Source organism: Ambystoma mexicanum, chromosome 2q (assembly GCF_040938575.1).
Source record: "Ambystoma mexicanum isolate Mex_15411 chromosome 2q, UKY_AmexF1_1, whole genome shotgun sequence".
NCBI classification, from domain to species: domain Eukaryota; kingdom Metazoa; phylum Chordata; class Amphibia; order Caudata; family Ambystomatidae; genus Ambystoma; species Ambystoma mexicanum.
Genome location: NC_090924.1, coordinates 885,674,905 through 885,701,625, shown reverse-complemented (window position 1 = coordinate 885,701,625; position 26,721 = coordinate 885,674,905). Strand labels below are relative to the sequence as shown.

Here is a 26,721-nt window from a genome sequence, read left to right as displayed (position 1 = left end):
AATTCGGGAAACACTCACTAACACCTGTCTTAACATTTTATAAGACAAAAGTTATACCGGCCCTGATCCACGGAGCTGAATGTGCCTTCGGATGTCCAGCAGAACTATGGGCCTCCCTGGAGCATTCCTTCTGGTCAAAAGTCTTGTGCCTACCGCCTGGTGTACCAACTGCCTGCATAAGACATGAGCTGAGTCTTCTGTCTATTAATGGAAGGATAACGTGGAACACTTTAAATGAATTCTGTAAAGCATCTGCTAAAAAGCCGAGCATTCAATACAACATTCTAAAACCCTCGGCTACAGAGCATGGTAATTCTGTGTTCTCAATGTGGCTCCAACGCTGCGAAAAAATCCTTAGCGATATAGGAGCGGACAGAAATCTACTGCAGGAAAACCCGAACAAGGTTAAATCCTTGTTATGGATCCAAGATTGGATTGATACGGGTGACACATGCAAAAAACACAGAATCATGAAGCTGATGCCAAACAGTGAGAGAAATTTGAACAAAACTCAGCCATATCTACACAAATTTCCAGACAGAAAACGCAGAACATTATTCATGAAATATCGTCTCAACCAATTTGCAACCAGAGAAAATCTAAACATACAGAATGACAAGAATCAAATCTCTACAACGTGCCGACTCTGTGGGAAAGATACTGAAACGCTAAAACATCTGACGTTGGCATGCAGCGGTCTAACACAGGAACGCACAAAGCACTTTGGAAGATTCATAAGGGCAAAGCCTTCATTGTCCGCCGAAGAATGGTGGATACGACTTTCCCAAGATGCAGATCGTAGCTTAACAATTGAACTAACCTTCTTTGTAGAATCAATGATGGAGAAGTTACTAAAGGCCGAAATTAACTCGGAATTACAACAGCCGAAGCCATCAGAGACGGGTGAACAACCAGCTTAAGTGGGTGAATCATTCTCCCCCTAAAAACACCTAGCCTTGAAGCTCTAGCGATCGTAAAACTAACTCAAAACACTGTATCGCCAAATTCATGTCATATGAGGGACTTACAGATAGGATCATCCTCCTTGAGGGTTTCCTAGTCCGGTGGTTGCTCCTAAGCTGTGTTTACACACTCTTCTTGTGGGCTGTCTAGGCTGATGGCCCTTCATAGTCTTCCCAGCTGCATCGTGTTCTTACTTTTTTAAAGGTTTGTAACAAACCATATAAAAATAAAAAAATAAAAAAAAAAAAAAAGTAGATCGGTCCAGGTTTGAGACCCGGGTGTTGGTCAAGACCCATGCTAATCCCAAGGGAGTTGATGTCTCTGAGCCTATGCAAATTGGAGGGGTTAAAGGACCCTTAAATCAAAAGGAACGTGAAAGGAGGCGGCAGTTAAAATTATGTCTTTATTGTGGGAATTCTGGACACTTTCTACGAGATTGCCCGGCAAAACCGCCCCGAAAGGCGGTAGGAACCGCTGATAAAAACCATGAAGACTCTGTTTCGGGAAACGACTCTGCCCGACAAGTGTAGGGGTCCGCTTGCCGAGCTTGAAAACAAACTCTCAGACCTCGCATTTCATTGTGCCAATGGTTCTCGTAGATCCAGAACAGCCTAAGCGGTTGCATGCAATAAAGGCATACATCGATAGTGGGGCTATTGGAAACTATGTGGATCGTGAATTGGTCTCTAGGATTAACCTCCCTCTCTGTCCTAAAACCAGCAAAGATGTCATCACCACAGTCGATGGAACTGAAATTGCTTCTGGACCGGTAACACATTCCACTACTGAGGTGACTCTTATTGGTCCCGATGGCCATCGGGAGGGTGTTGTGCTTGATGTAATCAAGGCTCCACAGTTTCAGGTTATTCTTGGAATCCCTTGGTTAGAGACACATAATCCTCGAATTGATTGGCGAGCTAAGAGAATAACCTTCCCGGATTGTACACAAACCTGCTACCCAGAAAACCTGAAGATTAATCTAGCATCTGTAACCTCTGCCTCCATGCAACTACCTCCGGAATACCAAGACTTTCAGGACATCTTCCAAAAGGAACAGGCCAACAGGTTACCTCCTCACAGATCGTACGATTGCCAAATCGATCTGGTGCCCGGTGCACAACCCCCTTGTAGCAGGATTTATGCCCTTACCGAACCTGAGAATCTGCATTTGAGACAATATTTGGATCAATACCTAGCTAATGGTTTTATTCGCCCGTCAAAGTCCCCGGCATCCTCGGCTTTGTTCTTCGTGCCCAAAAAAGAAGGCGACCTTAGAACTTGTATTGATTACCACGCATTGAACCAGATAATGGTTAAAAACCGTTATCCTCTGCCTCTGATCCCTGAACTCCTTGACCAGGTGAAGGACGCTTGCATATACACCAAGTTAGATCTCCGGGGGGCTTATCATCTGGTACGAGTTTAAGAAGGCGACGAATGGAAAACTGCCTTCCCTACTAAATACAGATTATTCGAGTACCAGGTGATGCCTTTCGGATTGTGTAACACGCCGGCTGCCTTCCAATACTTCATGAATGATGTCCTTCGGGAACTCATCGATGTTTGTGTTGTCGTATATATCGATTACATTCTGGTGTACTCCTCTTCGGAATCTGATCACAGAAAACACGTCAGGGCAGTACATGAAAAACTGCGCCAACACAAACTATTTGCTAAATTGGAGAAATGTGTTTTCCATACCACAGAAGTCGAGTTTCTAGGTTTCATCCTGACACCCAAAGGAGTCCGAATGGACTCAAGAAAAGTGGATGCCATCCTCAAATGGCCATCACCTAGCTCTGTAAAAGGGGTTCAAAGCATGCTCGGCTTTGCCAATTTCTATCGCAGGTTTATCCCGGAATTTTCACGTGTGGTACAACCCATTACTGCACTCTTGAGGAAAAATAAACGTTTTGAATGGTCTGAAGAAGCCGAGCAGGCCTTTCAGGATTTAACAGCTAAGTTTACCTCCGCACCTATATTGAAACACCCGCGTCCAGATCTCCCTTATGTCGTCGAGACTGACGCATCCAGCCTAGCCATGGGAGCTGTCCTGTCCCAAAGAGATCCCGAAACCAACCAACTGCATCCCGTAGTATTTTGGTCCAGAAAATTCTCCGCACCCGAGGTTAATTATGCAATCACGGACAAAGAACTGTTAGCCATTAAGTCCGCTTTTAAAGCCTGGCGGCATTATCTGCTTGGAGCTCGACATACCATCACAGTGATCACTGATCACCGGAATTTAGAGTATTTGAAAACCGCCAAGGCTCAGTCATCACGGCAGCTCCGATGGGCTTTGTTTTTTGCTGAATTTGATTTCGTGATTACCTATCGACCTGGCTGCAAGAATGGCAAAGCAGATGCCTTATCCCGAATTGGAATGGGAGAATCTGATACAAACTCAGAACCAGTACCAATAATTCCCGAACAGAGGATTCTAGGCATGACTTCGTTACAGACGCTTGAAGACATTCAAGCCAGAGTGAAACAACTCCTGGACCCTACAACCTTACAGGAATAGATACAAAAGGGATCAGACTTTGCCATAGATAATGGTTTACCTTATTTCCAAGGACGCTTATTCCTGCCACATAAGGAATTACACGAACTAGTTATTTCCGGTTATCATGATACATTAATAGAGGGACACCCCGGTATTGCCAAGACAGAGGAAAAGGTGAAACGACAATTTTGGTGGCCCTCTTGGCGAAAAGATGTTAAATCTTTTGTGATGTCCTGTGGTGTTTGCGCCCAAAATAAAAGTCAAAAGAAAATACCAGCCGGTCTCCTTCAACCTCTAGACATACCGCCAGCACCCTGGCACACCCTATCAATGGATTTTATTACGGACCTGCCTCCTTGTTCGGGGTACAATACTATTCTGGTAATTATGGATTTGTTTTCCAAAATGGCCCACTTTATTCCTTTGAAAGGTTTACCTTCAGCTTCTGTCCTAGCCAAAGAATTCCTCGAAAATATTGTTCGGCTACATGGATTCCCATTTATACTAATCTCTGACCGGGGAAGCCAATTCATTTCCCACTTCTGGCGCAAATGTTGTCAAATGGCGCAGATCGACGTAAGATTATCGACCAGTCACCACCCTCAGACCGATGGTCAGACCGAGAGGACAAATCAGACCCTTGAGCAGTACTTACGGTGTATGTTACAGCAATCTGAAAGCAACTGGAAAGACATTCTTTGGATAGCCGAATACGCATATAATAATTCGGCACACTCTGGAACTGGCCACAGTCCTTTTTATACTTTGTTTGGGCATCACCCTCGAACCTCAAACCTTGACTCACCTCAGAACCTCGGAATGCCTGCAGTAGAACATCTGCATTCTACAATTACCCAAGCCTTCAAAGAGGCAACTACGCATTTACGACAAGCCAAGAGAAAATACAAAGAGAATGCTGATCTACATCGGAGTGAAGCACCTCCGTATCAGATTGGGGATCAAGTGTGGTTAGCTACCAGACATTTACCACTGAAAGGGCCTCAAACTTTTAACCCAAAATATCTGGGACCTTATTCTATTACGGCAATAATTAACCCAGTGGCTGTTAAATTTGATTTACCAGCTAGTATGCGAATTCACCCTGTTTTTCATGTGTCACTTCTGAAACCAGTGGTATCCGGAACTCGACTACTCATAATAGACATCAGTCCTGGCGCCATAGGCGCCAGGCTCATTATGGGAGTGCTTGGGTGCACTTACCTGATGCAGACCATGCTACAGGATCCCGGACTCCTTGAGGCCTGAAAGGGACTACTTTACCTGTGGGACTAGTTTACCATCCGGGCGTGGTCGGGGAAGGATACATACCTGATTGGAGGAAGGATACATACCTGGAACTTCTTCCGAGGCTATTTAAACCCCACCTGAACAGCCACACGTGCTTCGCGTTGTTCTGCATCTAGCAGCTGGACGCTCACCGTGTCTGCCCCTGCATTCTGACTTCTGCCACGCCTGCCAGCATCCTGGATCACCTGCAAAGAAAGAGAAGAAGAGAACAGAAGAAGGAGAAGTCCTTACCTGCTAAATCCGCATCCCGGAGACATCTCGCTGACAATCCTGAAAAGGAAAACTTTTATTAAAAGCTCATCGCGTCGATCGCTGCAGCGCCGCATTCCACTCACCTTTACAGGGCGCCTCCATGTTCAGCAGTGATCCTCCGGATTCGCAGTCACGCCCCAGCGCCTAGGGAGAAAAAGACCAGAACAAAAGGTGAGAGAGAGAAGGGAATAAGGAAAGCTAAATCTCCATGTTAAGACTTACCTGTTGATTCATTCCCTCTTCATTTCAGGTCCGCGCCGCATCCTGGCATTTCCGGACCCCGGCCCCTAAGGGGAAAAAGAGACATCAGCGTTAATGAGCGAATGAAAAGACATTACCAAAAAACGCTCATTAAAGACTTACCTGATTTCTACAAGGATTTCACCTCTCATCTCGGGTCGGTGCCTGTTCCCCGGCATTCCGTACCCCGGCCCCTATGGGGAAAAAGACACTAGCATTAGTACATTAATGCATGGACACAAGGGGGAACCTCTTCTCAAAAACGTACCTGGAAGCCAAGCAAGTTTGGTTCTCACCAATCTGAAAATCCAGTGAACTAACTGGATACCAACGCGCCCCTGCATCAGAAGCAGGATGGAGGGCTCGTCCTTCCAGACCCTAAGGTGAGACGCTACGAGGAATCACAGAAGGGTTTCGAGGAGGGTGAGAGGGGAAAGTGGGAGGCCGATTGCATTACCCCGCAGACAGTTAATCCCCTATTTTCGCCTACAGAAGAATACTTTTGCGAGCCAGACAAGCCAGATTTGGGGGCCCGGTCCAGTCCGTCTTCCGAACCCTGCGCATCACCTTAGAAGAGGTCACAGCAGCGCGAACCAGGCCAGCGCCTCCGTGGGAGTCAGGTGAGCGTAACAACCCTATAATTATCGCTGCCGCTCACATAAGACAGTTACCACCCCTCTTTCAGCATCCCGTCTGAATTGGTTATGGGGAGGAGAGCACCATCTGTCAGTTGCATTTATTACCATTCTTTGTTCTCATTACCACTTTTTGGAAAAAACTAGTTATGTATCATGACATCATAATTATACTAGCCCCTGCCATGTGGAACATATATTCAGTTTAAGCTGGTCATAACGAATTAGGTGAGCCGATCCCCAACTCCGTATGATGTAGCATGGACATTTGGCAAATTTGTGTCCTTTTCATAACATGTACAACAGTTATGAATCTGCAAATGATCAAGCATTTTCCTAATTTCATATTCCATCTTTTCACTAACTGTCACATATGTCACTTGTTCAGATCAGCCAGAAAACTAGTCTAACTGGCCATTTCAGTCCTGCGAGTCCCAGGTAAATGCACTTTATATCCCCAAAAACTGCTTGGAAATTAACAAGAATAATGGCATGAAATTGCCATAAATCCTTGGTCTGATGCCTAAGAATGAAATCAGTCTTTTAATGTCAATTGGGAGTGTCTTGTTCCATCTGTGGGAGGGCTGCCTTATCCCCCACAGCCATCTGTTCCCCTGGGTCACCCGGTGACCAGAGAGTTTTATGAGTCCCTTTGAAATTGGCAGTTTGCTCTTTGAAGTGGGTGCAGGAAGGGCTCACACCTGCTGGTCATGCTTCAGCCACCCTTTGCCTTCTTTGACATCTCTGGGCTCCTGCCTTCATGTCTGCAGAACAGGGAATTATGACACCCTCATTAGTATAACATTTTATTGCGGAATTGTTATAGGATATGTGTGATATCCAGCGGGAAGTGCGGCTATGTCATTATGAAGTTCTTGCAGTAAGTGTCTCTTCAAAGGTGACTGGAATTTTGTGGGTTGAAACAGAATATACATTAGCTTTGGTCACCCCCCCACATCATATTTCCCTGACATTTTCTGTGTGAGCAGTGCTATCTTTTTCCACTATGGATATTTAAAGCAGTTTTTCTTTTCACACATGTGCAGGTTGTCTTTGCTTTTAATATTTAAAATCCTGTCTGGCAGGTCACATACTCTTTGATTTCTCCTTCTTGAGTTAATTTATATTTGCTGTTTGTCCATAGATGATGAGGGGTAGGCCCTTTTCCACATGATTCTTTAATTTGACATGAATACAAAGAAAAGGACAGGGCCTTTTTGGTAGCAGTGTTTTAAATGGCTGCTGTTTGAAAGGAAAAGCAAAAGCCGTTTTTGGTTATATTGTTGAAATTCTTGCCATCATTTGAAATAAAAGTAAAGCAAGGCCATTTTGGTTGCAGAGTATAACTTCTTGTCCTTCATGTGACATAAAAGCAAAACAGGGCAGTTTTTGCTTGCAGTGTTTAAATGCTTGCCACTCCTGTGGCAAGGAAACCAAAGCAAGGCCGTTTTTTGGTGGCATTGTTTAAATGCTGCTGTTCAGGTGAAGGGGGCTTCTGTTTTGGGGCCTTTAAATGCACCCCACATCTTGCTTACCATAGGCCTTCGATATGATGGGCTAAACAATGCCACCAGCATCTGAGAAGGAAACACCTCTCATAGAAAACAGCATAGTAATGTCAGTGAGATGATGATATGTCCAGGATCACTGTATCATCTACTGGCAAAGCTAGGATACAAGCATGAACACTTTGGACCTTATTATGAGTATGCCAGTCCGGTAACAATGGTGCCAGAAAGCTACCGGCACCGTTGTTACCAGACCGGCACACTCCGAGTTCTGTGGGCGGGTGCCGTTTCTCCTGTCAGGTCTGACCTGGCGGGCGGAATGGCTCCCGCTCACAGACTTTGATTGAAGCAGCTGCAACGTTATCAATGGTGCCGGTGCTTCCATCCTCCCCATTCCTATTGAGTCCTATGGGACTCGAATGGGAATGGGGAGTAATTTTATCTGGCGCCTCGCTATGGCGAATTATCAGGACCACCAGGGCTGTAATGCCCCAGTAATTCCCTTTTGCCAGGTGCCAGAAAAAAAACAACTCAGGCGGCAGCCGTGCCCTTTTTAATGGCACAGCTACCGCCAGGGTCCTAATGTGGCCCTTTGGTTCAACTGTCTTGAATTTGGATACCTAATCCTCCCTCCGGACTAACCATGTATGCTCAGTGGCTGCCTAGGTTTTACAACTCCCCATCTGAACAAACCTATTTCAAAGCCTTCAACAAACTGATGCTTTGTTTGTTTTCATAGCACTGCTGTCTACTGCTGGCACATTGCTGATAATAGCACCTGTTGTGTTACAAAACACAATACGTATACATACAGGTTTACCAACTTCAGACGTAGGAAAGGCTGAGTCCACCTACCTGGAATGTGGCATTGTAACCTTGCATATGAGCACAGATCCCAGCAATGAGTACATAACACACTGAGCTATCTTCTGAACCATCACAGCACTCACATTTATCAAAAAGCATTTCAACTTTAGCTATTGTACATGATCAATATAATACCCACAGGAAGGTGAGAATGCTACAGGAATGGCTACAGGAGTTGTGCTGTAGTGAACGCAGAAACTATGTTTACCACAGTGAACACAGAAAGCATTACATGATAAATTGATAATAGTAGAATGTACTTGTCCAGAACAGACAGACAATGGGTTTAGAGCCTTGGCAGCCCACCATATAATATTCTGGCTTGTGCTATTTTAGCAATAATCTCCGAGCCAGGGGGCATTACTGAGTCAGGTAATGCACCAGGGCCCAAAGTTAACGAAGGCCCCTGGGCATTACCTGGCTCAGTAATGCCCTACCCCGGTGAAGGGATTATTTCTATGAGTATGCTGGCCCATTGAACCGGGCCACTAAAAGCTTCTTTCTTCCTTTGCATAACACTACAGTGTTTCGCAAAGGAAGATAAAAAAATGCCCACCAGGGAAGGGAACAAAAAATCTGTTTTCCCTTTCCATGGTGGCCATTGCAAATAATTTAAAAAAGAAAACTAACAAAATGGCTGCAATGGACAGCAAGAAAGGACTACACATAGTCTCTTCTACCTTTCTATGGCAGCCATTAAAAAAAGGAAACAAAAAATGGCCCCCATGGAAAGGAAGAAGGGACTACTTGTAGTCACTTCTTCCTTTACATAGCGGCCTCTCTCAGATCGGGAGCGGATGCACTGTGGACAGAAGTGTTCCCGGCGCATCTGCTCCCGAAATTGATAGAAAAGAAGGTAAGTGGGGGTGAGGGGGCGGGAGGGTAATCTGTGTATGGGGGATAGAAGGGAAATGGGAGAAGGGACCACTTACCTTATTCCCTGGCAGGGCCAGATGATGGCCTCCAGCCATGATGAGGCTCAGGGCAGGGGGGGATTACCATCTGGTAATTCCCCCGTTTTGAGCCTTCTCATTGGCTTGAGAGACTGCCACCCCCCTCACCGGGTACTAATAAAGTTTTGTGAACAATATCAACTGACTTCTTGAGCTATTTGTGGAACTTCATGTACTCCATATCCTATATGAAGCCTGCCCGTGTCAAACCATGACTACAACATGTTGACCTTATAGCGAAGTGTACTTTGTGGATAATTTTTGGAGGTATGTTTACTATGCACAGATGGTATTATTTGTTTCACCCTGTTTTCCTTTCTGGTACTTAGAAACGTCCAATCAATATAGGGAAAATAAACCTACAATCCAATTTTAATTGTTTAACTTATTTCTATGATGATTTATGTATATTTCAGAGTAGTTCATTTAGAATATGTACATTTCAAGTTGTCCCAATAAAGCATACTATTCTTGACAGTTAAACAACACATATTTCTACAAACTACAGCTGGGGAGATAAGTGATCAAGTGCCTAGGTTGCAGTCTGATTTTGCATCCTGACTTCACCATTTAAATGAAGTATGAGCTCTTCAGCCATAATTTTAGCTCGCTGCAGTGCATCTGCTAAATGTAAACGTCACTAGAATGTATTAATTTCACACTGTATGTTATTCAGGGATGGTATGTTTCCATATATAATGAAATTGACCATTCAAATATTGGACACCACAATGCTTAGTTGCCTCCTGGATTACATATGGTAACTCTCCTTAATTGCGTCAGTATCAAAGACTCCTGTTACTCCCGTTGATGTCATTTTCTGTGATGTCAATACATATGGATCTTGGGGGCCCTGCATGTCCTTTGCCACAGGGGTTTTAAAATTCTAGAACAGGCTTGTTTTATAGAATTTTTTAAACGGTCCAAGAGCCGTGTGTACAGGGATCGATAGCCACGGGTCGTTCTGCTGGCCCATGCCTGCTGGCTTGTTCCTCACGCAGTGAGTCATGCAGGGGCATCCTTTGAATTCCTCTGTGTGATGCACTGCTCGAGGGACAGCAGACTGACTGTTGCCTTCCCCCAAAATAGTGCAGCTCCTACGTTGGTAGCAGGCTTCTGAATAAAGCCTCAGCCTACCTTCTGGATCCTGCTTCTTTCTTCTTGGTGTTTCCCTGCCTGCCCTGCGAGCGCAGCATACGGGCGACAAGTGGACTTTGGCCACACCTGCTGACAAATTTCTTTTCTTCCGAAGGCAGCTACTGCAATCACCAACATCTGCCACCATCTACTGTCCAGAGGGACAACAGCAGCCATCACCAATTAAGAAGTCTTTGTAATCCTTGTGCTTTCTGTTGCAAGTATTGGGAATCCGTGTGTCTTAAGCACCCGCCAAATTCTCCTGGCTGTGCACACTGCCCCAGGCTCCTGCCCTTGTACCTGTACCTGATGTACCAATCCTTTCGAGGAAGTTCCCAAACATTGTGTTAGCTGCAAAATAGAGCACAAGGCAGAGACATTTAACTTGGGGAGCAGCACCCAGTACCTTGCAGTAAGATGGAGGCAACAATACAAGCACCACTTGCATTTCAACCCACCCCAGCTGAACCGTCCATTGTGTGGGTGCAATGGAAGAACATCTTTGATACCTACTTAATTGCAATTGGTGGAAAAGGATTTGATCCAGAGAGGAAGCAAGCCATTCTCCTCAACTGCTTGGGCGTGGAAGGGCAAAGGATGTTTGAGAATTTACCTCCCATTCCTGTTGGTGATGAGCAGGGGGATGCTGCAGATGTGTACTAAGCTACAGAATATGAGCTACTTGCTCAATTCAGCCCTTGCATCAATGTTGTCATGGAGAGCTGCATATTCTTTTCATGCTCACAACAACCAGGTAATAAGGGATACCATCGCGTATCACCCGCTAACAGCAATGTGCAGTGTTCCCAACTGCCACAGGTGCACACAAACAGCACAGGTGGAGGCAATGGAGTCTGGCCCAGCACAAAAGGAGCACACCTACACACCAAAATGATCCCACTTGCAGTTGAGATATTGGGGCTAGAGGACATACTTGCATTGCTACACCATGAGCAACAACTACAACAGGCACCACAGAGGAGATGCAGGAGGAGAATGAGGGTGAGACAGGCGCAGCAGGTCCCACCAGTGCAGCCAGTAGTACCACGAAGGCAGCCTCCAATCCCTCGCATCAGAGCCAGTCCTTTCAACCTAACCCCTGAGCAGATCCACACCCTGTACTGCCTGGACCGGGACACCATCACCACCATTGTGAACATGATACACAACGACATTGCCAGCCTGATTGAAATACGCACCGCCATCCCCCCTCTACTAAAGGTAGTGTCTGTGCTCCACTTCCTGGCCATAGGCACCTACCAGCACACAGTGGGGCAGATGCATGGCATATCACAACCTTTTTTTTCACGCATGCTGAACCAAGTGCTGGATGTCCTCCTGAAGCACTCAAGTGACTACATATCACTACCACAGACTGCCCAGGAGATCTCTGACACAAAAATTGGCTTCCACGCCAAACTGTATTGGTGCCCTCAACTGCACCCATAGGGAATTGGTGGTCCCACATGCCATGGAGGCGGTGTACAGCAATCGTAAGATATACCACTCCATCAATGTGCAGATGGTGTGTGACTCCAGCAAGTTCATCACTCATTGTTGTGCCCGATATCCCGGATCAACTCATGATTCAATGGTCCTGCGGAACTCCACGCTACATGGAGTGACATGCTGAATGACGTGCCTGGCTGCTTGGTAAGTTGCGTGACAGGCACATGGCAGTTTAATGGGGGGGCGAGATGCACACACCAGCCGGGTGTGATTGGGGTGGTGACGGGACAATGCCCATACTGCAAAACACTGTGCCCCAAAGCATACCAAACTGAACATGACACCTAAACCTCATAATAATGATGGAATCTGCACACCAATGACAATATGCCTGACTTTCACTGCACATCATCAGACCTTACCCTCTGTAACACAATGCAGCAACATGCTGTGAATATGCACAATGTAAATGCCCGTGCAAAACACAACACAGGACATGCATCCATGAGTGCGCACAAATCAATCACACCAAGGGAATACTTTGCTTGTCACTGGCCCACCACCATAGTAGCGCTCCATGTCACAATGGGAATAATAAGCGCTGAATGAGAAATCATGATGAAACTTGTGCCAATGCTGCTAGTAAAAAAGGTACGAATCACTCCACATCACATAGATGATAGCAAATACAGCGGTAGGCATCCACAGTGCATGTACACTAGCAAGGAAGTGGACAGCCTGCATCATCTCGATGACGCAACCCACACCTGTACACCATGGTACAGCACACCTTGTGGCAAGTTAAAATGTGTGCATACATCCAGGGACATGTGCATTTGAACAACAAATATCTACAGGCATGTGAGTGATAAGTACAGGTGTCATGTTAGGAATTGACTCGCACATACCTTATTTTGCACTCATGCAGGTGATGCTGGCTATCCCTTGAAGCCGAGGCTCCTCACCCCTGTCCGGAAACCTCAGAAGAGGCACAAAGAGGACTACAATCGGGCCCATATCAGTACCCGGGTGGTGATCGAGCATACCTTTGGCCGGTTTGGTTGCCTCAGCAGGTCGGGTGGGGCACTACTGTAAGATCATCATTGCATGTTCCATGCTGCACAACATGTGCATCCGACAGAACGTGCCTCTGCTCCCTGACCTTGAACAGCAACCACCAGGTGATGATGATGATGAAGAAGAAGGGGTTGGCGATGCATAGAAGGGAAGTGCTGTGTGCCAGTCTGTGATAGGCCAATATTTCTAAAATACCTGGATGCAGAGGGTGCCTTGGATGTGGGACTCAGGGCACTGGATGTGGGGGTACGTAGACACTGTGCACTGCAAACCAATAAAGCACACAAACACAATAAGCAATGTCCAGTCATGTGATTTTTTGGTACACAACGGGTGTATTGAACAGGTAATATGAACAAAGTGCTTTCACCCTCCACCTCACACACACACACACCATCCTCTCCCCCTCCCACCACAACTCCCCCACACGCCCCCTCCCCCTCTCACAACAATCCCCCACACACCCACTCCCCATCCCCCACAACTCCCCCACACATGGTGTTCAATGGTATGCTACATGAGTCTACATTAGTCCACACATGCAGGCTGCCCCTGCTACTTGTGTCCTCTGTAGGCCTCCGGGAGCGGCATGTCGGAGTGCCACATGGTGCGTGAAGACCTGCGCAGGGGGCTCATTTGGGTGGAACTGGCTGATGACCCCGGGCCCGCATGCTCCACTGTCAGGGCAGGACGCTGAGCCTCCAAGGCATCGGCAATCCTGACCAGGACCTGCCTCACTGCCGACAGCTCCTCACATATGCATATAGTGCTAGACTCAATGGCCCCTTTCATGTCCTCAGTGTTCTCACGGGCCTCCTGCCTTGTCAGGGCACCATCTGAAATGTACTGTTTCACAAGCCCGGTCAGCTTCTTCTTCCACCCCTCCATTTGTGCCATTCGCCACTCCCCGTCCCAGACTCCTGTGGAGGTGGATGGGGCATCTGGCAAGGGGTCCAATTCGGGTGGGTCCTCTGTGGTGCTCCAGACCTCTGGTACTGCCTCCCCCCCAGACTGGTCGAGCATGGTGCTATTGGGGGTGCTCATTGGGTGTGCTTGGGTGTTTGGACGGGGCTGGGTGTGCCTACAACTTCCGGGGCACATACCTCGCTTTGGCACTGTCCTTCATCGCCAATCTGGGCAGCTGCCTCCCCTACGGAACTGTTTGCAGCAGACAGGGTCCCATCGGCCACTGGCTCCAGTTCAGTGGATTCCAACGGTATAGCCACTGTTGGTATTGTGGCTGTCCTTTGCCGCCCCTGTGCCTTGCCATCCTGTGTCGGCTTTGCCTTGGGTGGCTGATGTTGCTTGCCTTGGCCCTTAGATGTGGAAGGCCTGGTGCTGTCTTCCCTGCCCATGGCCTTCTTTGATGGAGTCGTGGCCTGTGCAGCTGTGTCCTGAGCATCACTGTCAGAATCTGAGCCTGTGGGGGACCGAGAGAGGGACGGCATCAGTGCTGGTTGTACATGCATCATGCATCATGCATACATTGATATTAGTGCAGTTGTAGACATTTGATGATTTGCTGTCTTGGAGTTGTGACATACAGGTTGCTTGTTATATGGGGGGGTTATTCAGGTATACGTCTGGTTCACACATGTGTAAGGTGGTGTATGTTGTGTGACATGCCTTTGTTGTATTGTGGACTGCCTGCAGTGTGACACATGCCATTTTGCTGTTTGTGGGGTGTGTCTCAGGTATGGCATTGGCATGCTGCATGCTTGTAGATATGATGGTGCTGGGGACAGCATCTAAGCAGGGATGTGTCCATGTGTGTGTGACGGAACATGCATTGGCTCATGTCACTGTCACATTTGTGGCCCATCATCATACTTTGCATTCCAGTGGTTTGTGTGGACACTCACCTACATCTTCTGATGACGGCACTCCATGCTCCATGTCCCCCACTCTCTCTATGACCTCCATGCCAATGGTGCTGGCACATGTTTCTTCCCATCGGATGAGTTTTATGGGGAAGTTGGACCCACCGCCTGTCGCCAGACGCTGGCTCCAATTTACAGATAGGATATTGCACACAAGGAGGCACAGGTAATCCCACCTTTTTTGACATCCTTGACGGTGCAGGGGGTGGTGCCAACCGCACTGACCTTCTGGGCACTTACTCCCATATTTCTTTCTTTTTTAGCTGGGCAGCTATCCTGAGGTCTGATGCAAAGACCATGTTTCCATTCTGGGCCAGAGTGTCTGGCAGCATGTTTAATCGTCCTCAGAGAAGTGCTACTTTGGCTGGCGGGATGCTCCTTTTTAATGGCCTTTGGCATTGTGCTGGAGGTGTAGCTGCAGATGTAGCTGGTGTGTGGCTCCCGTTCCTGTGTCTCAAGGATTGCAATGGATTGTGTTTTTCAAGATGGCCACCGTAGCATTTCCCGTTCCAGCGCAATGATGTTACTTCCGGTTCCGGTATTGCCGGGCCAGGTATTGCCGGTGCCCGTTATTTAGGGGTGGACGAAGGCGGAGGAGGTGTCGGTGCTTTCCATGATGCCACTAACAGGGGTTTTAGGGTCATTTACGGCATGCCGGTACAGACGATACCGGCATGCCGCTATGCGCATGCACGCATTCTCGTTATCGGCCGTGTTACCCGGATGCAGTATTGCCTCCATGCCGGTAAGGTTTGGTTTTTACTGTGGATCTCGTAATGAGGCCCTATGTGTTGAGTTTATTTAGTTAAGGGGGAAGGTGTGTATGGTGATCTATAGCCATGGTTACTCCATGTTCATGGCAGTGACCTGTTATGTGATTTCCTGTAGCCATTCATGTTCATCCGGTTCTGGCCACTCACCTCTGACAAAAAGTTTGTGCAGGAGGTGCTTCCTAGCCATACTGATTTCTACTGAAACAGCCATTTTGGAGATGTTCTTTCTTTATTAATTATTTCGGGGTTGATTTAATTTTATTTTTATAGACAGGCCTGATTTTGGAGTATTTATTTTGGGAGGCGCGTGTACAGTATAGCACAGTATTCCAGCCACACAAGTATTGCTACTCTGCAGGTTAGTCTGCTGTGTTAGAATGTCAAGGGTGGTAATCAAATACCATCCCGGACGAGCTCCGAAAAGATTTCAATCAGGCGTTACACCCTGGTCTCAGCCTAGTATGCAGCGCACAACTGAAATGCTTATTTTGTTATATATAGGTTCAATATTTGAGAGATACACCACTCATATCACACCCCATTTTCAAATACCCTGTGTCACAATGGACCAGGAACCAGGATGGTAGGTAAAGGTAATATGTATTAATTTAATTAGAAATTCAAGAAAATCATACACTTTTTAATATATGGGGCAGCAATCACCAATGGGGTGATGAGAACAATATGAATGTAAGCAATGCGCTTAGTTTATCCTTCTATTGACAGAACTACAAAACACCAGGGAATAGGATCACTTTTGATTTTAGGTAAGATAGCACTGGAGTTAGAATTTCCCCCTGCAATGTTCCCTCAACCCACAAATAATCAATTTTAAGTGGATAAACAGAATCAACAGTTAATCAGGAATTACACATAAGAAAGAGAATATAAATTTGACTTTCCCTCCCCAAACAAGAGAAAAAAACAGATTTAAACTCTGGCAATGCTAAAATGACACTCGGAAATGGATGGATAAACAATGAATGTGTCTAAAACTCTTGAAACAAAAACAATTCTTTACTGTAGTAACACTAGAAAGATTCTAGCAATCACAATCAATAGATTGAGCAAAAGCATACAATTCGAAATTGAATGGAAGATTGAAAACCGTTAATAACCAAAATGACACGTTGTAAATGTACACACTTTTGCAAAACCCGCCTGAATTTACCAAAACGTTTTGTGGCTATGGATCAGAGGTACAATATGAAAGTGAAATGAGGTCTCTAGCTGTTAAATTGAGTGAGTTATGCAAGATCTAGTGAGGTGCGTTTTTGAGAAAATGAGAAAATGAAGGCGCGAAAAAAGAGCAGAAATCAATTTTGACAAGGACAGTTTTACTTTATGCTAGGGCATTCCGGCTAGGCTTCCAGCTGGAGACAGAGTAAGCTCCAGAGTTGATCCGCTGAATCAACCCTAGCACCTCCGCGCCTGCCCTGGCGGACCCAGTCCGATCACCCGAGGGAGGACTAAGGGCTTAGGATTTCACAAGACAAAATTATTAAAGCAGTTGGCACTAGCACAAGGAATCAAAGCAGGGTAGCAAGAATGATTGTGACAATATTACAATTATCAGGATAAGGATAGGATGACTTAGAGATTGGGATGGAACAAAGCAAGGCAAAGTTTACTATGTTTCTATGGTTCCTATTGATACAGTCCACTTATAGTTTGGATTTTGGACAGTCAGAGCTCTGGATCGCCACACGGATCTGGTGTAACACAGAGCAGCCGGACAAACTCAGTGGGACAGAGTCAGCTGGGCAGGGACTGGATACCAAAGGATAGTACTTCTATACTGGCAGTTCTGGTTACTGGATACTATAGGGCATCTGGATAGCAGGAAAGCAGCAGCATGCAGCAAGTGGCAGCAAGCCAGGTAAATTCAGGATACTTCCCCAAAACACCACAGCGCTTCGCTTGGTTATGGGGATTATTTTAGAATATTGAGGCCTAGCTGAAGCAGGATCAGCAAATGCTTGGCCTTGTGGTTGGGATCTGGAGTTTAAATTGATAGATGCAAGATGAAGACAGGAACAGACAGGAACAGGACGCTGGCGTAGGAATCAGGAATCAGTGTGTGTCCTTGTGTGTTGTGAGGGGCTCTTATTTATAATGTCAGGTGACATCATTACAGTACATGACAGGGGCAGGATTCACTACCCACACCCCTAAAGATAGGATAGGACAAGGGTAGACGTCTCTGCCTAGCTCTTTGCTGATTGGATTTCAGGAAAAAGATGTCATGTTAATGAGGTGATTTTTAATGTATCTAGAAACTCCAACATATACTTTACTGAAAATCCGATTTTGCCAAAAACACCTACTTCTGCAGTTGCAACCTCTTAGTAAGTCAGATACACAGATTATATATTTTGTGCTGCACAGCTCAGTCCAATCCTCAAGTCTGCGGGAACTTGCTTCGCTTTTCTGATACATTTTGGTAATTTTAAACATGAACGATTTGGCCTAACATTCTACAATTTTATACTCAAATGCGAATTATCTCCAGGGATGTATGTACAAATTCTTATGTTTGCCACATTAATACTTTCTTGGGAATCTGTCACATTTTGTAATTTCTTTTCCCCATGCGGCAATGATTTCTACCAAGTTTTAAAAGATGGCCCTCAAACTTAGATTTAACACTGCAAATGTTTACATTTCTGCTAATTCTTGCTACCAAAATAAGATTCTTTAAAGTTTCTTTATAATATAGTCTCTGGCACCAAAAGGCAGTCCCTTTGTTACTTGATCCTGGGTTATTTTTCCTTCCTTCAACTGCAAGCAACTGTAATTTTCTCCCAGGCAAGGGGGTTTCCAGGCCTAATTAAAGGTTTTATTGCCCTTCGCACTTGACAGGTGAGTGTCCCAGGACTGCTATTGTCCCAGCCTGGAGCACAGACGAATGTCTGATGAGCATGTGACTGTCATTGTCCTAACCCATACAAAGTTGTTCAAGCTGGCACCCGGATTTAGTGTATATCTCCCTTTCTAGGAGGAGTGTCCTAGCTGTCAACTGGAATTGCAGGTTTCTGAGAGCTTGCAACTCCAGCCTATGTGTTTTAAACTGTTTAATTTCTCACTTTGTCTTGAATTAAACCAACCTATGACAGAAGATATCCTATGTGTGTACTGTCACCACTAACATAACTCCTTTACATTGCTAAGTAAGCAGGCTTTCATTAACACTTCAGTTTTAAACAGGTCATTTTATTTCTCTTCAGTCAGCACAGCTCATTTTTCCACATGTGTCAAAAACTGATATCATTTCTTTCTTTAATATGGTTTGTAGATCCTCAGATTGCCACTGTCTTGGCAGCTGTAGTCATGTTCCTTGCAGCAGGACTCTTATCTAAAGTATAGATACAATTATCCTTGACCTGGCTGAGGGTTTAAAAACTCTCTTTGAACTGCTGCGCCTGGATACATTTTGTCAAGAAATGAACGTGTTTCCCGTGCAAGTGAAAATGAAGTTGCTTTTGATTTATCTCAGAGTTGGTTTTAACTGGGCCTTTTTACTCACAGTGGTTTCATAATGACAGATGAAATTGGCATCAAAGTAGCATTTTGAAAGGGTGAAACAGTTTCATTTTGAGGGGGTTTTGGCTTTTGCAGCAATGGCAGGCTTTCCTTTTCACTTGATTCCATATATGTTTCAGAATACACTGGCATATTTTTCAGTGTGTCCCCTTGTTCCATTTTGCCCGAAGTGTGTGAGGCAAAATGGTGCAGCCATTTTTCTGTTGTTGCTGCCAAAAGCAGGTTTGAGGCCCTGGTGCGCACAGGAGCAGCTCAGCCAGGTTACTTTATTTGCGCACAGGTAGCTCAGTGATGTAAGGCAATGCCGTTGAGTGCGTCAATATATTCCACACCACTCATCACTGGGTCTAAACGTCCACTATAATAAGCTAATGTTTTGTGCCCTACGGTAGTCTTCTGGGTGAGTACCACAGTCATCACCACTCTGTTGGAGTGCGAGAACAAATAGAATTCCTTGTGATAGTCTAGGGTCGCTAGTACTGGAGCTGTGCATATTGCTTTCTTCAGTTCTTCAAATAGTTCAGTCATTTCATTTGTCCATACCAACTTACCATTCCCTCTCTGTGCATCCCTAAGCTGACTCAACAAGGCTCTTGCATATGTGCTATAGTCAAACACCCAAGCTCGGCAATAATTGCAAAGGCCCAGAAGCTGCTGTATTTCTCTCACTGTTGTTGGCAATGCCATTCTACTGATCCCCTCAGCTTTTTCTGGAGTCACTTTTCACCCTTTTTATGATATCAACTGTCTTAAATATAGCACTTTCCTTTGGCTATATTGTAATTTTGCCATATCCACTTTGTAATCTTTCTCTGCCAATTGTGTCAACAAATACACTGAATCATTTCACCACTGTTTTTCTGATTTACTTCGGATTAAAATGTCGGCCACGTATTGTATGACGGTGCTTGTTATCTGTATATTACCTAGATCCATATGAAAACCAATGGGGGTTCTGGGAATCTCTCTACTGGCACGAACACAGCACATTGACCTGTTCTTGGGTGGATGGCCCCCGGGAGGGTCTCAACCAAGACTTTAGCTCACTTTCCTTTTCACAGAGAAGAAATATACCTGCATATCAGTCTTTGTCCTGCCCAGGGGCAGTCCTGCACCGAAATGCTAGGCAATTCTCCTCTGAACAAGAGTACCAACAGCAACCCCATACACGTGTTTCAGCCTTGTTGGGCATCATCAGTGAGGTGGAGCTGTGCCTCTCTAAGAACAGTGAGCAAGGGGTCCATGCCTGGATTCCACTGGTAACTTATGGTGAGACCCAAAGTTACTTAATATGCAATACAAACGGGGTTCTGGAAGCCTCTCTACGGCAATCTCCCAGGGGCTAGCCAGCCAAGAACAGGTCAGTGGGCTGTGTTAGTGCTGGTAGAGAGACTCCCAGACACCCCTTTGTTTTGCATATTAAGTAACTTTGGGTCTCACCCTAATTGACTAGAATTTCGGTGCTGGACTGCCCCTGGGCAGGACAAAGACTGATATGCAGGGACATTTCGCCTCTGTGAAAGGGACAGTGAGCTAAAGACTTGGTTGAGACTCTCAGAGGGGCTATCCACCCAAGAACAGGTCAATGGGTTGTGTTCGTGCTGCTAGAGAGACTCCCAGACCCCCCTTTGTTTTGCATATTACGTAACTTTGGGTATCACCTTAAGTTACCAGGGGAATCCAGATGTGGATCCCTTGCTCACTGTTCTTAGAGAGGCACAGCTTCACCTCACTGATGAGGCCCGGCTTGACCGAAACACGTGTCTGGGATTGCTGTTGGTACTTTTGTTCAGAGAATAATTTCCTAGCATTTAGGTGCTGGCTGCCCCAGGGCAGAACAAAGACTGATATGCAGCAATGGCAGGCTTTCCTTTTCACTTGATTCCATATATGTTTCAGAATACACTGGCATATTTTTCAGTGTGTCCCCTTGTTCCATTTTGCCCGAAGTGTGTGAGGCAAAATGGTGCAGCCATTTTTCTGTTGTTGCTGCCAAAAGCAGGTTTGAGGCCCTGGTGCGCACAGGAGCAGCTCAGCCAGGTTACTTTTTTTTGCGCACAGGTAGCTCAGTGATGTAAGGCAATGCCGTTGAGTGCGTCAATATATTCCACACCACTTATCACTGGGTCTAAACGGCCACTATAATAAACTAATGTTTTGTGCCCTACGGTAGTCTTCTGGGTGAGTACCACAGTCATCACCACTCTGTTGGAGTGCGAGAACAAATAGAATTCCTTGTGATAGTCTAGGGTCGCTAGTACTGGTGCTGTGCATATTGCTTTCTTCAGTTCTTCAAATAGTTCAGTCATTTCATTTGTCCATACCAACTTACCATTCCCTCTCTGTGCATCCCTAAGCTGACTCAACAAGGCTCTTGCATATGTGCTATAGTCAAACACCCAAGCTCGGCAATAATTGCAAAGGCCCAGAAGCTGCTGTATTTCTCTCACTGTCATTGGCAATGCCATTCTACTGATCCCCTCAGCTTTTTCTGGAGTCACTTTTCACCCTTTTTATGATATCAACTGTCTTAAATATAGCACTTTCCTTTGGCAATATTGTAATTTTGCCATATCCACTTTGTAATGTTTCTCTGCCAATTGTGTCAACAAATACACTGAAGCATTTCACCACTGTTTTTCTGATTTACTTCGGATTAAAATGTCGGCCACGTATTGTATGACGGTGCTTGTTATCTGTATATTACCTAGATCCATGTGAAAACCAATGGGGGTTCTGGGAATCTCTCTACTGGCACGAACACAGCACATTGACCTGTTCTTGGGTGGATGGCCCCCGGGAGAGTCTCAACCAAGACTTTAGCTCACTTTCCTTTTCACAGAGAAGAAATATACCTGCATATCAGTCTTTGTCCTGCCCAGGGGCAGTCCTGCACCGAAATGCTAAGCAATTCTCCTCTGAACAAGAATACCAACAGCAACCCCATACACGTGTTTCAGCCTTGTTGGGCATCATCAGTGAGGTGGAGCTGTGCCTCTCTAAGAACAGTGAGCAAGGGGTCCATGCCTGGATTCCACTGGTAACTTATGGTGAGACCCAAAGTTACTTAATATGCAAAAGAAAGGGGGGTCTGGGAGTCTCTCTACCAGCACAAACACAGCCTGCCATTTGTGGTTGGTTCTGTACTGTCTGAGCAACTACTCCTTCTCTGCTCGTCACCATCGCCCCTTCCATTGTATACGTAGGTAATATCTACTGCACTAACTTTGCTTCTTCTTGTTTCCTCGCCTCATGCTTCTTTCTTGCATTCTCTTACATTAGCCTACAATAGTGCTCTATAATTAGATGGATTTCTGACTACGGCTTAGCCTCCATTCGCACTACTGTATTGGGCTGTTTTTGCACTTGTTCAAGTAACCCCATACATAATAAATGATGAAATAACTGTACTGTTTTGTGCCACAGTTCTCGCATCTCGAGACGCCATCCCTCTTGAATTTGATTTGTTTTATGCATTGAAGTGGGTCTTCATCCTCACGCCTTTTGCATGCCATGATCGCGCGTATGCCTGACGTGTCTGGGTATTGCACTCTTAGAGACTGCCAGAAGGCCGTTCGGCAGTTATTGAATGGTGCGCCATTGTGTGCCATGTTTTGTGCAGTCACTCCTGGATATCCTTCCCTTTTCCATACATTGTCAGCTACCTTACCAAGAATGGCTGAGAATAAACTCTTCATGTCCCTTACCACTAATGGTGTCCCTGCTGTTAGTCTCTTGATCTCATAAATACTTGCCAGCCCCCGCAGACAACAAAGTCAACTTACATCTTAGATTGTCATTGTCCACCTGCTGCCATGATATATACTGAGGTCACCCCACCCTTTTCCAGTAATGAGAATTTTGCCAGTGTCGTCTCTACTTCCTGTCCTCCCATGCCTTTAGTGGTGGTGAACGCACTTAAAAGGTATTCAAACTTGGCTGGGTTAGCCTGTGCTCCCTAGCTATTCTTGCCATTTTGAACTCTGCTTTGCCGTCAGGGGAAGGGCCTACTCGAATAGTGGGAACCAATTCTTCATCGCCTCAAGCCCCTTCCTGACTTGCTACAGCCCTCCCAAGAAGACCGCTTTCTGCTTCACCTGCACAATTGTGCGTTTGAGGCTCCACTCTTCTTAGGGTTGAACTCAAAAGTTAGGGTACGAACTCCAAAGAATTGCCTAATGCTATAACTGTGTTAACTCAACCCTCGCTTTACAGGTTGTGGCTAGATTTTACCATTGTAATGCATATTGAATAGTATAAGGATTTTGTATGATAACTGTTTTAGCATTGCTAAAGTTACTTGTGTCTATTGTTCCGGCTGACAATAAATATATAGATATTTTTCATATACACTTATCTAAGAGTAATTTGTGGTTAATTGCTGTGTGTGCTCATTGAGGGCTTCCGATCATCTCACCCCTCCTAAGACTTAGTCTTGACTGCCTGCCAAGCTACCTAGATTGGTCTAGCTTGTCCAGAAGGTTCCCCTGTTTCACTAAACCAAGGGTGGCCATCTAAACTTCTGCCCAGCAAGTCAGAGTTTAGAAATCCATCTTAACATAGAGTTTCTTAATATCCTTCGGGGTAGACTGTGGAAAAGATGTTTATAAGTAAGGGGTACCGCATCTCACACGTCAGTGTCCCACTTCTACTCCCCGAGAACCCCTCATCCAGGGATCCTCCTTCACTATTCCACCCTCAGGAACTGGAACCAAGAGTGATTTCCATGTCCTGGCCATCTGGATGACAGATCCCCAGGGACTAGTCAGTGAGACACCTACAGGTTTCTCACAGTTCCCCAAATTATCTTAGGGTTCCTAAGGCAAATGCAGCCCTTCTTGACTGAAGCAAACTGTACCAGCATTGCTCTTGTTGCTATTTTGACACAAAATTGACGATTGTACCACTCTCTTTTTGAGTGAAAAAAGGGCATCATGTCAAGCTTCAGGTTTTCAGTGCTGGAGATGGACAAAAAGTACTGGGGGTAGTACCGACCCCAGGTGTCATATAATTTGGGGGCCCTGAATGCAGGATGCAGGATGCTGGCTGTGTCGCTTAAAAACAAAGTGAATTTTGGGAACGAAAGAATGACCACCAATTTATCAAACATTCCTGTGACGGTAATTCAAATATGCATTCCTTCTGTGCATCAGTGGCGAGTCCAGTGAGTGACAAAGGGTGGCACGTGCTATCCCTGGGATCTGATTGGCCACCACATGTGCCACCCCATTATCCTAAACTATGATGTGATGTATACAGTGTGTGTGTGTGCGCTACTATTTCATGCCACCCCTGCATAAGTCAGTGCCTGACTTGGGCCACCACAGTCAAAAGTGTTTGGGCACGCCACTGCTGAGCATGCAATGCACACTTCTTGTGGTGCTCATTTCCTCTGTCAGAATAGTCACCATGACATAAAATGTGTGCAAAGCATGAGGCATATATACAGCTTTGTCCTGTTTCACTGTTTGAGTTTGGGTTGTACTGGTGAGCTAAGGACGACTTTCGGATGCAGTGTAAAGTCGCTCGCATTGACACTCCAGACGTAGAGCATTCAGGAGACAGGCAGCCGTCGGGTGTAGAGAGCTTCCTAAACTTGTGTGGGGGGAGTGGAGGTTGAGCCTCGAGTATACACAGAACTGTGCAGTGCTCCAGCAAGACAATATTTGCCAGTGCGCAGCTCTGTGTTGTCAATTCCTTCCCTGCAGATTTTACAACATACTTCCATGAGAATTATCACAAATGCACCACTGCGTGCTCCTATCTCTCCTGTCCAACGGAAAAGACACTGGCTGCCAGTCAAGTGTTTCATTCTAGTTACAGTGCTCACTTTAGGCCACTAAGGAATGTCTCGGTAGGAGGTGGACTATTTTTTAAAGGAAGGGCAGTCGCATGAACCAAAGAGGCTACTAAGGTCCAGCTATACATGCTTGCCATTCATAACTCTCTCTAAAAATGAAAGAGCAGTGGGTCATTCTTTTCAAGCTCCGAGTCTCTGGAACATACCTCTGTAAGACATTCACAGGCCAGCATTTCATGACCTTTGCAAATGTTTGAACACCTCCCTTTTTTATGCTGTTTCGTTTGTGTTCACTGTCCTGTAATACAGCACGTTGAAAGGCGTCAGGTCATTATGTGCTATATCAATACATAAAATCAGAACCTTTAGGCAGATCATTGCCCAAGAGTTTCTTTGCATTCCGGAATGCAGAATATTATTAAGGGCAAAACTGGAGTTCTTGTTGTTGATGGGCACACATCTCCAGTATGGAGAACAGCATTTTGTCATGCATTACACTGTAAATTGGAGGTTGTAGTTGACAGGAGATTGGTTCTACTTGCTCCAGTGCAGCAACTCTGTCAATCCTTTCTTGATATTTATGTACCACACTAGCTTCGCCCCAATGCTTCCCTGCAAGTAGCATGTCTGGGCACTGAGCCTTTACCACTCCTGTGAACCAGTTACACGGTGCATACATTTAAGGAGAAACCATTTGACAAACAGGAAAGTGTAAAGCAACGGTCCCATACTCATAGCTCAAAGTTTACATGCTCAGACAAGTCAGTGTGTAGGCGAAGAGCCAGGTTTTTAGGGCTTTCCTGAATGTCCAATGAGAATCTACTCTCTTAGCTAGGGCAAAAGGAAGTTCCAATGAGATGCAGCTACTGAGTGCACTGGCACCTCCTCCTCTGGCCCGTTTGAATTTAGGAGGTGCAATTCAGTGAGCGTGGATTGACCTCACAGGTTTGAAAGTGTTGGATCTGATGATTATTTGGGCCAAGTACTCGGACGCTGTGTTCGAGAGGCATTTTTGTAAAAGGATTTTGAAGGCAATCCTTTCTTGGAAAGTTAGCCACTATATTACTATATTAATTTATATACACTCTCAGAGAAAATAAAAACATGACTTTTAAAATAGGTTGCTGTAAACCTTTTTTTTATGCCACCAGCTTAACCCTGCTCATTATACCAGCACTCACCAGTTTCTGAGAAGTTTGTATATGGAGGAAAGTGTCTGAGGCTCCCCTGCCTCATATCTTCATTCCAATCAACTTCAGTTGTGAAGGGGTAAGGGTTATTCTTAGCTTTACAAAAGTGTTCTGATCATAGTTTGACTGGACTTCCTGGTGAGGAAAGCACTGTTCAACATGCCTTGAGGTCACATTATTAGAGAGACACTCTTTCTCTCTCTGGCCCAGGGGAGATAATCATTGTAAGCACAGGCTGCAGCCAAGTGATTTATAGTGTCACTAATGGAATATAGACTTCAGTACACACCCTGTTTGGGCAAGGTATGACATTTCTTGGTGATTCCTATAAATGAAGGCCTGCCAAGACTTTTGATTATGCTTGTGGAAGTTAAGTAATACCTTTGTTTGCAAGGCAAATGCACATTTATCCTCAGCACTTTCATATAAATTGGGTTTGAATTGTTTTTTTTTGTCTTTTGAGCTTACACACCACCCCCACAGTGTCAGCTATATAAGCTATATTAACAATGCTCATATTTACATGGGGCTGCCTGCACTGTCTCCCATATGTTTTTAAATGGATTTCATGACTCCCTTTTGGCACCAGGGAGTAGGTGATATGGTGACTGATTTCTGAACTATGCACGATGGAACTGCA

The 26,721-nt window shown here is 45.5% G+C and overlaps 1 protein-coding gene across 6 annotated transcripts in view; it reads left to right on the top strand.

Moving 5' to 3' along the window:
• Positions 1-26,721, top strand: part of MYO3A (myosin IIIA) — a 2,295,212-nt gene that overhangs the window by 112,869 nt on the left and 2,155,622 nt on the right. The gene's annotated exons all lie outside the window — the stretch shown is intronic.